This window comes from Tenrec ecaudatus, chromosome 10, assembly GCF_050624435.1.
Source record: "Tenrec ecaudatus isolate mTenEca1 chromosome 10, mTenEca1.hap1, whole genome shotgun sequence".
Taxonomy (NCBI): domain Eukaryota; kingdom Metazoa; phylum Chordata; class Mammalia; order Afrosoricida; family Tenrecidae; genus Tenrec; species Tenrec ecaudatus.
This window is the reverse complement of record NC_134539.1, coordinates 21,266,180-21,278,643: the sequence shown is the minus strand read 5'-3', so window position 1 is coordinate 21,278,643 and position 12,464 is coordinate 21,266,180. Positions and strand designations below refer to the sequence as shown.

The following is a 12,464-nucleotide window of genomic DNA, read 5'->3' as shown; positions in this document are numbered from 1 at the left end:
CCATTCTGATTTGAGAATTTGAGATGCAGCTGTGGGCAGTGGAGGAAAACAGTCTCCAGGAAGTCACCCGGAGAGCACTGCTTTCTTCAACACCAAACACGTAAGCCGCCTGCCAATGAAGTCTTACAAGGAACTTGTAGTGGGATCCTGTTTGTCTTTTTAGCATCTGCAAGGGCAACACAGGGAATAGCTTGTATTTACTGAGAACTATGTATTCTTCACTACAACTTCCCAACTCATCCTTTGCGGTCGATGTGCTGTGATCTCCAGTGTGTGGATGAGGAAGCCCAAGGAAGAGGGACCACCCTCACGTCTCCTTTCTGTTTATCTGTGTCTTTCCAAAGCCTTCTCGTCTGTTTGGGGCCCTTGTTGTCGTTGTTGGTAGGGGCCCACCTCCTAGTGATCCTGTGCACAACTCCGTGCCTCCTCACAACTGTTGCTGTGTCTCAGCCCATTGTTGCGACCCCTGGGTTAATCTGTCTCATTGAAAGTCTTTCCCTTTTATAAAACTTAAAAAAATTGTGAATTAGGTTGAGGTTTACATTTTCCTTCCCCCTCCTCCCAACCTTTACCAAGCAGTTTTGGAATTTTATACGGATTAAACTTTAAACAAAGACCAAAAAAATAAAGACAACCCAAGGAACCAAACCCTAAGACAATCAAACTCTCGAAGGAACGTCATCTCTGAAAAAGCACAGCCATCTGCGTCATTGTTACTATTACCTGAGGGGTGACACGTTAATGTGTAGCACATTTAAGAAGTCTTCTTAGACCCCTGCAGTCAGTGTCATTTAGTCAGCCTAAATCTCTTAATGGCATTGATGAAAACTTTGTTACTGTTACTCTTTGTTACTGTTACTCTTGCCACTGTGTGCAGGTGACTGCTAAGTGCTGAAAGGAAAAAGATGAATGTCTTCGATACTCTCAGTCCTCAGGGGCCTCGTGGTCTGGTGGGCGGAGTCAGGGGAAAGTGAGTTAGGGAGACCTGTGTCCTGTCCTCAGATCTCTGACAGATGGAACCATTGGTGGTGGTCCGGGACAGCGATCTAGGAAGGCCTGCTTATCGACACTGTAAACCAGCCCTGACAGCCTGGTTTGTCTGGTTAGCACTGGTTTATAACTGGAATAGCTCCATTAACACCTGTTCATTATGATGACATCTATGAGAGCTAAACTTTGCCAGGGGTGGGGGAGTGCGGGGGGTGGGGTGGGGAGGTTTTTATTGTTCCAGCTCTACAAGTTTCCCACCTCTGACCAGGAAGAGTCAGTCCACTTTTCTTGTTTCTCTATTACTGGGAACTATTTGACATTTCCTTCTGACAACTTTGGAAGACATAGAAATATCCTACACAAATGCCTCTTCATCTTGGAAAGGGTTTAGATTCAATAGAATAATCATGAAGTAAATGAAACATAGTATTAACACACAGGTTAAGTTTTTTTTTTAAAAAGCTCCGTGTTTCTGATGTAAGCTTTGTAAGCTCTATGTAGATGCAGATTATCCTTGTAAATCCTAAGTTAATGTTCAATTGAATTTTCTTCTTCTTTTCTTGTTATACATTTCAATATATATTTTTTCTTTAAAAGGAGTGAATTGTGTACAGGAGATTATTTTTTAAATTATTATTTAATACTTTTATTGGGGGCTCTTACATCTCGAATCACAATCCACACATTCATCCAGTGTGTCAAACACATTTGCACATATGCCACCATCATCATTTTCAACAGGGGATGGTTAAATGCTTTATAGACAAGGGAAAACAACTCACTAGAACCAACTTATTCACCATCTTCTTCTTCATCTTCGTTGTCCTCTTCCGCCTTCTTTTTCTCAGTTTCCTCGACCTCGATGGCTCCCTTTTTGGTGGCATTGCCTTTCCTTTCGACCAGTAGGCAGCAATCACTCTCTTGTATTTCTGCTTTAGGTTGGAGGCCTTGTTCTGTCAGGCTGCTTGGGGTCAGCCCTGGGGTTATGCCCCATCTCTCCAGCTTCTTCCCAATGTCCCCAATGGGCAGGCCGGGGTGCTTGTCTTTGATTAGGGGGTGATACTCAGAACAAAACAAGAAGACAAAAAATAAAGAGGCTGAAGGAGGCTTCTTGGGTGCATTGGGATCATTGAGCTTTCTTTTTGTCTCCCTTTTTTGGAGGGATACAAGTTTCCATTTCTTTTTCTTAATGGGCCTTGTCTACCTTGGCCGTGTCTTCAGATTTCCCCTTCTCGTATCAGACATGGTTTTCCACATCTCTGAGTATGTCTTAGAAAACTCCGAGAAGTTGACAGACACTTCTGGGTGCTTCTTCTTGTGCTCCTCCAGGCACGTGTGCACGAAAAGGCTTCTTAGGATTGCCTTTGCCCTTGACGAGTTATGTTTAATTTCATCGTTGAGGCGCAGAGTTGCCCAGTGCCGTCTGGCTCGGCCTGGCCGGGCGCTGTCTCTATGGGACCCAGTGTACCACAATTCAATGGAGTTTTCTTGATTTGGGGGTGTGCTGTGCTTGACTTGTTTCCAAGCCATTGTGGTGTGTGGGCTGCTGGGTTTAGAGCAAAAGGTTTGTGGGGATAATGGGAACCTGTATTTTAAGAAGGATAATAAGAATGAATATCAGAAAATGTATTTCATGAGGAAAAGGAGAGAGAGCAGAAAGCAACAGTGGATGCAGCAGGAGAAAAGTGTAAGCAAACGTTTCTCTAGAGACCTTAACCTAAGAGAGAGATCATGGGGCAAACTGAGCTGGGAAATCAGGAGAATGCCGCCCGCATAGGATATGGGGAGTGGAAAGACATCAACTTGGGGAGGGAAATAGGTGACTAGCTTTCTGTAAAGTCAAGGAGAGGAAAGGAGGACCTGGAAGGAGGTTGAGGTTCTGGAGGAACTTGCTAACAATTAAACAAGTCTTTCACAGGGTTCAGTAGAAAATGTATCCTAAAGTGCTGAGGGCCAAGGGACAGGTAGTAGTTACCTGGAGTTAAAAATATCAAGGCAATAATAGAAATGGACGCATGTTTAGTGTGTAGTTTACAAATCAGGGCAGCATTTCAAACGTTCATCTACACTGCTGTGAGAAAGAGTCAGGACAAAGTTGAAGCAACCATCTTGGCCAGGGGGACTTTATGCAGCATTGTCTCAAAGAACAATGAAATTTACCCACTCTCAAACATATCTCCAACCTGATCTTCAGGGTTTCTGTTTCGGGGAACAGACTGCACCTGGTTAATTCTTCAAAGGAACGCCTACGACAAAATCGCTCTCGCTAGGTTATGGAGACTGTAGTTTCCCATCCTTACTTGTTCTACCATCCCCTTTTCAGGGGGGGGGGGGGGGAATTACTCAGCCCTTCCCTGGCAATGAAAAACTTCTGTGCTATAGCCCATAATCCAGGAGGAAGTGTAGGCATCTGTTTTTGCAGCCACCACCACCCCGTCCCAAGAAATCCCAATGCCCCCAGGGGGTGGTATCACCCACTTTGGGAAACACTGATGTAGTCTAGCCCCTAGTTTGACTTACAGGTCCCTAGGGAACTAGTTGCTTTAGGGCTTAAGGTTCGGAAGTTCATCTTAGAGCAGTGGTCTATGTGGGGCACCTCAATAATACAGAGCCCAGGAAATGAGATTCCAGGAACACTGACACCATTTCTCACTGGGTAAAAGCGGGAGGGAAAAGTTTCAGACCAAGGTTTTGGTTTGTGTGTTTTTCCAAGCCCAGGATTTTCCTGGAGGTGTGGTGCCTCTGTGGAGCCAGCAGCTGCGTCAAGGGATTACGTAGGAGACATAGATCCTGAGTTTTGGTGACCACGGAGGCAGTTTCTGATCACATTGGCCAGACGGAGGGCCAGTGAGGGAATAGACTCATGGTGTTGCCGAGAACGTCACTGCCTCTTCAGATATCTTGTACCAGGTGGGACATTTTGTTTGAGACCACCTGACAAGCACTACAATTCAGTTAGACAGTGTACGACAGGAAAAAAAATTTATAAATGGTCAAGGTTCCATGAGGGAGGGGGTGTGGGGAGGGAGGGGAAAAACGAGGAGCTGACACCAAGGGCTCAAGTAGAAAGCCAGTGTTTTGAGAATGATGATGGCCACAAATGTACAAATGTACTTGACACGATGTCTAGATATATGGATTGTGATGAGTTGTATGAACCCCAATAAAATGATGTAAAATAAAAGTTAGAATATTAGATAAAATCTTACTCCAAGAGAAACATGCTGCTGTCTGCCTTCTTTAGCTCTGTGGCATAGCTTATGGTTGTAATGTCCTGGTAACCAAGAGAAAGTAGTGATTTCTCTCCCTGGTGTCCTGCCGGCATTACATCTGCTTCCTTGCCTGCCCAGCTTCCCCTCCCCTACATGGCGGCCTCTCACCCTTTCCCCCTCCCTCCCTCTCTTTTACAGAGGACTATTAAGAGCAGACACCACAGATCTGGTGCCCCTGAACTGATGCGCCTCCATTGTGTTGTTGCTTACCTTGCGGCAGAGTAGATTCCGACCCCTAGTGCCCCCATGCATTTTAGGGTCACTTTAAAACAGATTTTGGGGGTAGTTTTCCTTGACAAGGTTTTAAGGGTCTTTCCTTGTCAGGATGGCTGCGCTTTTGCAACCCAGCCATCCAGCACGGAGCAGCGTTTATAGGGTTGTGGTCTTACTCACTGAATCAAGGACTGAGTGAATAAATGGATAGAAGGAAGAGCAGACGCATGAACGAATCAACCACTAGGTTTTCAGAAAGAAAAAAAAAGCTGACAAGTGAAGGAATGTGAACAGCAGGGGGCAGCAGAAGTTTGCCTGTTTTTTAAACCTACAGGTTAAATCCTTGCTTAAATCCTTGACTCCTATGGGCTTCATGAAAGGAAGGGAGGGGAGATAGGGAGGAAAGAAAGAAACAAGGCAGGAGGAAGGAAGAATAGAGAAGAAAATAGGACAAATACAAGTGGAAAATGAGAAGGGGCTTTCATTCTCCCTGTCGGGAATGAGGAAGAATCTGCCTTCCTCCATAGTTCTTCCAGAATTTACTTTAGGTAAGGTAACTTGTAATTGTAAATTATTTTCCTTCTTAAAAAGTATGCAAATTAGGACTGTTTCCTCAAGGACTACAGAACCACTCTCTTGACATTTAATCAAGTATTCTGGAAAGAGATTCGTAGAGCATCAAGATTACACAGTCACTGTCCCCCGCTCCCCCCAAAAATCAAAACAACAAAAACCAAATTGAAGGAGGAAATCCAAGCTGCCTGCAGGCACTGGCCAAGAACCAGGCTTCAGGAATTGATGGGATACCAATTGAGGTGTTTCCACAAATGGATACAGTGCTGGAAGCACCCACTTACCTACGTCCCCTACACTGGAGCCAAGTGGAAGAGATCTACATATGAGGACTGAAAAGTGATTGAACAGTAATCCAACAGAATATGGACATTATCAAACCATATCATTTTATCACCAGCAAGTAAAATTTTGCTGAAGATAATTCAAAAATGTTTGCAGAGCCACCAGTCATTTAAAAATTCAAAGGTTCTCAAAGGAACAAATCTGCATGGGAAGACCTAGAGCAGGGAGCTCCCAAGCAGCAAGGATGGCAAGACTTGGTCTCACATACTTTTGACAGGAAGGCCAGACGCCAGAAAAGGACATGATGCTTGGGACAGTGGAAGGTCAGTGAAATGGGAAGACTTTCAAGGAAATGGACGACAGTGGCGTAAACAATAGGCTCAAACCTTGCCAGGATGGTTTAGGGAATGTGTAGGCAGTGTTTCTTCCTGTTGTATACAGGGCTGAGATGGGTGGGGACTGGATGGCTTCTGCCGGCACCAATAACAGTCATCACGATTCTTGAAAGAAGATTGGCATTACTTCAGGCCAAGATGATATTCGAAAATTGACATCACTATTTGTGTTTTGTAAATATGAGTGTAATGCTTTGTGTCTACTTAACCATAAAAAAGGTTAGCTTCCCGCTGGCTTTGTAGTCTCTCTAGCGGCTTGCAACATTCTGGTTTAAGGATTTGTTGCTGTTAGTGCCACTGCATCTGTTCAGACTCATAGCAACTCAGGTTCAAAACAAGGAGGCCGTGCCTGCTTCTACACCCTCGGAATGAGGCTTATTCCATGTGGGAGGGAGGGGGAAAATTAGGAACCAATACCAAGGGCTCAAGTAGAAAGAAAATGCTTTGAAAATGATGATGGCAACAAATGTACAAATGTGCTTGACACAATGGATGGATGGATGGATTGTGATAAGAGCTGTATGAGCCCCCAATAAAATGATTTTTTTTAAGTAGAAGAAGGAAGAAAATATTTTGAGAATTATTGTGGTAGCGATTGTATAGCACTGCTTAATATGGCTAAACTACTGAATAGTATAATGTCTGGATTATGTCCTAATATGATTGTTAGAAATTAAAAAAATTAAAACAAATTGCATTAAGGCATAATAAATTGAATTCTAGAGTTATTCAGTAAACTTTGTTTATTCATTGCAACAAATTTCTATGGTGATCTTAAATTGTGGAACATGTAAACTAATATCACCTTGCAGAGGTATCAATGAGAGCTCTGTACAACAAAATAATTTATATGAGGAAAAATGCTTATTCAATACTAAGACTTGTCTTTCTCTTCTGTGTTTGTGGAGAGGCTTTCTAGATTAGGGGTAGATTTTGTTCTTAATTATATTTGCCCAAATAGGAGGAGGGAGTCTTACTTTAAAGGCCAGAGATAGATAGATGGATAGAGATACATAGAGTTCAAGGTTAATTCTAAAGTGGCAAGTGCTTTTAATATTAGGTGCAGGGAGTTGGCTCTGACTCTCCGTGACCATGTAGGGAACTGGAAGTGGGAAATGCTCACAATTGTTGCAGTTCAAGTCCATGGTTGCAGCCTCTGTGTCAATCCATTTGGCTGAGGATCTTCTTCCTTTTATCCAGCCTTCTCCTTTCCAAGAATGATGTTCTTTTCCAGGGAGTGGTCACTCTCACCAACATTTCCAAAGCGCATGAGGCAAAGTCTCACCAATCTTTCTTCTAAGGAGTATTCTGGCTCTACTTCCTCCAAGACAATGTTGCTTGTTCTTCTGGCAGTCTGTGTCCTTTCAATATTCTTCTCCAACCCCATGATGCAAAACTGGATTCTTCTTTGGTCTTCCTGATTCATGGTCCAGCTTTCACTGGCATATGAGGCCCTTGAAAACACCATCCCTTGGGCCAGGAACACCATAGGCCTCAAAGTGACACTTCGCTCCTAAACACGTTGAAGGGGTCTGTGCAGCAGACTTGCCCTGTGCAATGCATTGTTTTGTTTCCATGAACATTGATTCTGAATTCAAGTAAAATGAAATCCTTGGTAACTTAATATTTTCTTCATTTGTCCTGATGTTGCTGAGTGGTTCAACTTTGAAGAGTTTCGTTTCCTTTATGTGGAGGTGTAATCTACACCGAAGGCTCTAGTCGTTGGTCTTCATCAGTAAGTGCTTCACGCCCTTCTCACTTTCAGCAAGCGAGGTTGTGTCATCTGCATATCACATGTTACTAACATGCCTTCCTCTAGTCCTGATGCAGCATTGTTCTTCATATGTTTCCACCATCAGGATAGACTGAATACATGTGTTGACAGGAGACAGCTCTGACACACACTGTTCCTGATTTTCAACCACACGCCACTCCCATGTTCTGTTTGAATGACTGCGTCTTCTGTTAGGGACGGGTTCTGTGTGAACACAATGAAGTGTTCCGGAGGGCCTGTTATTCACAATGCTGTCCATAGTTTGTTGTGATCCACACACTTGTATGCCTTTGCATAGCTAAGAAAGTACAGGAAAACATCTCTCTGATATTGTCTGCTTTTAGCCAAGATCTATCTGACATCCACAATGACATTCCTGGTTTCATGGTCTCTTCTGAATCCAGCTTGAATTTTTGGCAGTTCCCTGCCAATATACTGCTGTACCTATTTTTAAATTATCTTCAGCAAAATTTTACTTGCATGTGATATTAATGATATTATTTGATCATTTCCACATTCTATTGGATTACCTTTTTGGTACTTGAATGATTTGATGTCGACTAGACACTGCTGGTTAGAGGTGGAGTCAAACCTGTCAATCAAGGTGCAGCCTGATGACACTTCCTTGATGTCATTAACCTTTTGGTATAAGAGTGTGAGACACTGAGATATGCTCTCCCTCTCTTTGCCACTTGACCTCCCTGCTTGCTGGGATTCTGCTGCCAAACTTGAGAGCTGTTGGTGCCCTGTCATTTCCACTGACTTTGGATCCACGTGACTCTGCTCCTAGGGAGTCATTTAAACAGAACAAGGGAGTACTGCATGGTCTACATTCTTTGGAAGGGGCGCAAATATGGATTTCTCTTTCAGTTGCTTGACTAGGTTGACCTTGAAATTTCTTGGCAGAGATAAGTGAGTGCTTACAGTACTCCTTCAGCTGTTAAAACTTTTCAATCAATAATATATCAATTCCTGGAGCCTTGTTTTTCACTAATGCCTTCAGCGAGGTTTGGTCTTTTCCCTCCAGTAGCATCTACTCTTCATAATATGCTACTTCTTGACATCATTGAGTATGGACCAGTTCTTTTCAGTACAGTGATTCTATATCCCTTCCCTATTCTTTTGGTACTTTGTGCATCACTCAATATTTTGCCTATAGAATCCCTCAATACTTCAAATAGACACTTGAATTTTTCTGTGGTTCTTTCAGCTTGAGGTATGCAGCGGGTGTTCCTCCCTTTTGGTTTTCTACATCCAGTTCCTTAGACATTTAATTATAATTCTTTACTTCTTCTTCTCAAGCTGCCTTTTGGAATTTTCCGGTCACCTCTTTTACTTCATCGTTTCGTCTGTTTGTTTGAACTATTCTATGCTCAAGCACATTTCAGAGTCTCCTCCGATATCCACTTTTGTCATTTCTTTCCTGTCTTTTCAATGACCTTTTGCTTTATTCAGCTATGATGTTCTTAATATCCTCCCACAACTCATCTGGTCTTTGGTCATTAGTGTCCAATGTTTCAAATAGATTCTTATGTATGTATGTATGTATGTATTTACTTATTTAGATTGTGATTTGAGCTGAGGGGTTACATTTCAGACCATCAGCTTTGCATTCAACAGTTCAAAATACTTATCAACCCCTGGACCGGTATTCTACTTCACCCCCTCCTCTGATTTCTGTTCTTCCTCCCATGACCCTCCATCCTACCTTTCACCCGTCAACACTTAATCAAACCTCTAGTCCATTACTTCATCTTCCCTCTTTCCTCCCACCTTGGTAATCTCCAAAGTCTGTTCCTTTTTGTGTGCAAGTGTAATAGGTAGGTTTATTGTGCCAGCCTGGCCAATAGGAACATGTGGGATTAATCAGGTCGCAGTTTGATTGGAAGGCAAAGAGACAAATGGCTCTGTAAGGCCCACCCAGTCTCTCTTGCTCTTTGGTGATCAGACCAGTGCGCTGCTGCTTTAGCTAGTTCTCTGCCTCAACCTGAGAGTTACATTACCTGTGGGCCCAGCCAACCCGTGAATCAGGGATCGTGTCACTAGAGCTTGAGGGTTCTTCGAGAGTGGCTTCACCATGCTGCTGGTGTGTTCATCGCTTGCGTTTGAGGCTGGTGGATGCTGGCGCCTTGCATTGAGTGCGTGAGTTCAGCATCCCATCGGAGTCTGCTTCGCGAAGCTCCCAAGCTGCTGACTGTTGCTGACCCACTGCGTTGTTCTTGTTTGGTGCCATCAGTTCGGATCCATAGCGCCGACCTTATGTACACAGAACGAAACATTGTCCAGTCCTGAGCCATCTTCATAGTTGTTCTTATGTTTGCGCCCTTGTTGCAGGCACTGTGTGTTCCTAGAGAAGTATATACCAACGACCAGCAGGTGGCAGTACTTCTTGTGGGTTAGGAATATAGAACTCGATTCTGGGGAGAAAATAAACATGGACATGAAATCTTTATTTGAAAAATATGACAGATGTGAAAATACTAGTGGAAAGATTCCAAGACCTTTCCCCAGCCTTCATTACAGTGTTAAGAATGAAAGACATCACTCTGAAGACTAAGATGTGCCGTGGCATTTTCCACTGACTCATATGGGACCAAAAGTGAGACAAATGATTAAGGGAGACTAAAGAGATAAGGTTTTGGCGAATAATAGTATGCCACGGGCTGCCAGCAGAAAGGATAAATCTGACTTGGAAGAAATATAGCCAGGTTTCTCTTTAGAATGACCTCAGTCTCAAGTACTTTTGGTATTTTACTAGGTGGGACCAGTCCCTGGAGAAGGATGTCATGCTTGTTCCAGTGGAGAGTCAGTTTAGAGGAGAAGACCCGATTTCAGATGGATTGGCATAATGGATGCAATAATGGCTATCATGGCAGGCTCAAGCACAGCAACACTTGTGGGGATGGCGCAGGACGAGGTAGTGTTTCGTTGTGTTTCCATTCATAGGATCTAACTTACAGGCATCTAACGGCAACAAGTGGAAGATTAAATATCTTAGTGAAAGGAAGGTAGAATTTTAACCATGGATATTGATTTCCCCAAAGAAAGGTGATAATGAAAATGTTTTACAATGTCAAGTTTGAGCCTTACAAAAAGCGCCTTGTAATTGATGGAAGTCGTTGGGGTTTTAGTGTGTACTCTCTGGGATCAATTCACACATGTCAGTCAATGCACACGTAGACAATGCTTTTTGATTACTGATTAATCCTGCTAAATGACTTCCCAACTTGTCCTTGGCAACATTATTTAATCGTCAACAGAGTTCTGCAGTCTCTTAACATTACCAACTCTTCACCTCTCTAAACATTTAACTACTTTAGTTGGATATTTATAATCTGATAAAAACAGGAACAATGTCTGTAGTTGGAGGACTTTTTCTGCCAAGGAAAATGCAGACCCACTGGTTTCTGCGAGTGACAGCACTTGACCCGAAACTTCAAACACGCCTGTGAAACTCCCCTCGGGGTGAAGGAGCAGAGGCCAGTCAGCCCTTCATGCCTTTCCAGATCCTCATTCCGCAGCCATGCAAAGAGGCCATAAATGCTTGTATGGGAATAAAAAGCATTCCGTAGCATTTCTGTGTCGAATGAAAAATCCCCTTGTCTTTGTCTCTTTGATTTCCCACAAGAAGCCCAACTTGGGTTTTACTACACCAACAAACAACCCTAGGGAAAAGCCTCCAGAAGGGCATATTTGCTTAACTGGCTGTTCACACCAAAAATACACTCCCTAACGGGGTTATCACGGGGTCAGGCTGCACTAAGGTTCTGCATCAAGGCTGAAACCAGGACCTATGAGTTCAGAAGACTGGGTGGGTTGCTTTAAAAATGTCCTTCCTTATGAAATTATCTCTGAGTCTGTGTTTGGTTAGTCACTGAAAGATACACAAGAAAGGGATTAGGGGCACTGAAGAATGGTCAGCTATTAGAACTCACGTAATAGCTACAACTCTATTCTCAAAGAATCACACGGCTCTGTGTGGGGCTGACTCAAGACTGCTTGGTGTTCAGTCCTGTCATGCCATGTTGCAGTATTCTCATCCATGAAACAGGGAGGATAATGCAGGTTACTTTGCATTAAGCGGTGGAAACGTGGCCAGCACTACCTGAACCAATGATGTTGATGCTTTACCCAAACCAAACCCATCTCCATTGTGTCAATTCATATTCACAGCAACATTGTACGGCAGGCTGGAACTGCCCGTGGGGTTTCCAAGGCTATAAGTCTGCACAGAAGCCTACTACTGCATTTTTCTCCCGTGGAAAGGTTGGTGAGTTTGAACCATTGACTTTTTAATTAGCAGCCAAGCGCTTAATCACAAGAGAGATCCTTAGATACTGCAGGAGGCAGTAGAATACAGACACAGATGTGACATAATCTCTGCCTTTGAGGTGCTTAGATTCTTTTAGGAGGAATTAGGTAAATAAACAAGAGCAAAGCATTACTGGTCCAAGCAACTCCACAACAACCGACTGCCATCGAGTCAATTCTAATGCATGGTGACCCTTATAGGACAGGATAGAATTGGCCCCTGTGAGTTTCTGAGACTGTAACTGTTGGAAGAGAAAGCCCCGTCTTTCTCCCAAGGAGGGCCTGGTGATTTTGAACTGCTGACCTTGGGGATTGCAGCCCAACTCATAAGCACTCTGCCACCAGGGCTCCCAGGTGAATAGGGACGCGATCTGGAGTTCAGTTGGCTTAGAATGAGGCATATCCTGAAGAAAGTTCCTTGAGTTGAATCAGGAAAGGTGAGTTGCATTCAATAGTAAAAAAAGTCCAAAGGACATCCCTGGTGGGACTGGGAACTGCCTGAATGAAAGATTAGTGGGGACTAGCTAGGTGCCTCATAACCCTCATTATCTGAACATATGCAGGGATGTGCTTGTGGGGCAAGTGAGTGAGTGGTGAAGCCCTACAGCTGGACAGAGATCAGAGTCCAGTATTGCCAACAGGGGACCCACG

At 43.6% G+C, this 12,464-nt stretch overlaps 1 pseudogene; it reads right to left on the bottom strand.

Moving 5' to 3' along the window:
- Nucleotides 1–1,782: 1,782 nt before the first annotated feature.
- LOC142457766 (high mobility group protein B1 pseudogene) lies at nucleotides 1,783–2,520 on the bottom strand (annotated as a pseudogene).
- Between the last annotated feature and the right edge of the window lie 9,944 nt (nucleotides 2,521–12,464).